Consider the following 2,131-nt stretch of genomic DNA (forward strand, 5'->3'; position numbering starts at 1 on the left):
AGAAGAGGAAGAAGAAGAAAAAGGTAAAGATACAAATTATGAACAACAAATATGCATCTATCAACAAGTGAATCTAAGAATCAAGTGAATAAATAATCTGGTGGTCATAATAGAATCAGGGACATAGAAAGGGAATGGACTGACTATTCTTGGGGGGAAAGGGGTGTGGGAGATGCGGGAAGAGACTGGACAAAAATCGTGCACCTATGGATGAGGACAGTGGGTGGGGAGTGAGGGCGGAGGGTGGGGCGGGAACTGGGAGGAGGGGAGTTATGGTGGGAAAAAAGAGGAACAAATGTAATAATCTGAACAATAAAGATTTAATTAAAAAAAAAAAAAGAATACCCAATACTGAGATACATGTTGGCCTACCTACTGAAATTCAAAAGTAAAGGATTCCTTCGGGCATTGAGACAAGCAGTATCAAATTATCTACTGTAGGTGGCAGTAAACAGAAGCAATGACTTAAAGGAGTGCAACCCAAGAATATCTTATCTCCAAATAAGTGGTCATTCTGGTATGCATGCAAAACAGATTTTCCTAAACACATAAAAATCAGGAACCACAGCACCCATGAACCTCTCTCAGAAAAACTACTTGCTGACATCCTGGCATTCAAGAGAATTAAAATGAGGAAAAGAAGGCACACCGAAGCCATGTAAAGGGCTTTTGGGAATACCAAATCCATTTAAATGTAGACCAGTACCAACTGGTGGACTATCACTGAAGAGAATGTTAATGTTACAAACTCACCGATATAAAATAATAGTATAAAAGTTGGGGCAAGCTCTTGCAGCTCGGCCACAGACATGCCATCCAGACTGGGGAGGACCCAAAAACTTTGGGGCCACATGAGACACAGCCACGGCTGCATCGGCAAGCACAGGAAGCATGCGGGGGCGGGGGCGGGGGGGGTGATACGCCGCAGTAATGCTGGTGGCATGCATCATTGAAAGGGCGAGGACTACGCCCTCTATCTTACCCTGGGTTCTCTATTTTTGGGCAGAGCCATGTGCTCGGCAAGGCTTCTTCCCGGAAGCCCAAGCCTCTGCTAGCCACACCCAGGATTCCTCTGGACTAACCAATGATAATCAAGGGAAGTGCACACCATCAATATGACCACATCCTGTGTAATGAGACACCGACTTGCGCCTGGCCAATCGGCGGGGCCCACAGTCCCCTCTCCTGCCCTTACTCCACCCCCCTATAAAACTCCTCGTCCCATCAGGCTAGGCCTGTCTCTGCCACCTGCTGCTGTGTCAGTAAGGAGGGTAAGGGAGCCATACTCGAGTTTGAAATAAAGGACTCTTTGCTTTTGCATCGGACACGGCTGGCTCCCTCGCGTGGTGTGTTGGGGATCTTGAAATCTGGGCATAACAATCATCACAGGATCAACTTCGACAAATATCACCCAGGTTACTTTGGGAAAGTTGGTATGTGGCATTACCACTTAAAGACGAACCAGAGCTTCTGCCCAACCGTCAACCTTGATAAACTGTGGACCCTGGTCAGTGAGCAGACACAGATAAATGCCGCCAGAAGCAAGACTGGAGCTGCTCCTATCATCGATGTGGTGAGATTGGCTACTACAAAGTTCTGGGGAAGAGAAAGTTCCCAAAGCTGCCTGTCATTGTGAAGGCCAAATGCTTCAGCAGAAGAGCTGAGGAGACGATTAAGGGTGTTGGTGGGGCCTGTGTCCTGGTAGCTTGAAGCTACATGGAGGGAAGTTCATTAAAATGTCCACAAGTAAAAAAAAAAAAAAAAAGTTGGGGAGAGAAGAAATGAAGATGGGAGAATGTATTATCTCCATCATTTATAGAAGGGGGTCAATCAGTGCATGAAATTAAAACATCTGGTTCAAACAAAAAATAGTGACTTTCAAAATCTCTCTAAAAGATCTTTTAGGCCCTGGCCAGTATGGCCAGTTGGTTGGGTGTCATCCCATGCACCAAAAGGTTGTTGGTTCCATTCCAGATCAGGGCACATGCCTGGATTGCCGGCTTGATCCCCTCTAGGGGGCGTGCAGGAGGCAGCCTATCAATGTTTCTTTCTCCCTCTTTCCCCCCTCTCACAAAAAAAGAAAAAAGAAAAGGGGGGGGGGTGCGGGGGGAGGAAAAGATCTTTTAGGAGT

The 2,131-nt window shown here is 46.5% G+C and overlaps 1 pseudogene across 1 annotated transcript; it reads left to right on the top strand.

Moving 5' to 3' along the window:
* Positions 1-809: 809 nt before the first annotated feature.
* LOC308513850 (large ribosomal subunit protein uL15-like) lies at positions 810-1,710 on the top strand (annotated as a pseudogene). Its single transcript has 2 exons — positions 810-914; positions 1,367-1,710. The product of its transcript is annotated as a large ribosomal subunit protein uL15-like (transcript).
* The last annotated feature ends 421 nt before the right edge of the window (positions 1,711-2,131 follow it).

Source organism: Myotis nattereri (assembly GCF_964212035.1).
Source record: "Myotis nattereri genome assembly, chromosome: 1".
Taxonomy (NCBI): Eukaryota; Metazoa; Chordata; class Mammalia; order Chiroptera; family Vespertilionidae; genus Myotis; species Myotis nattereri.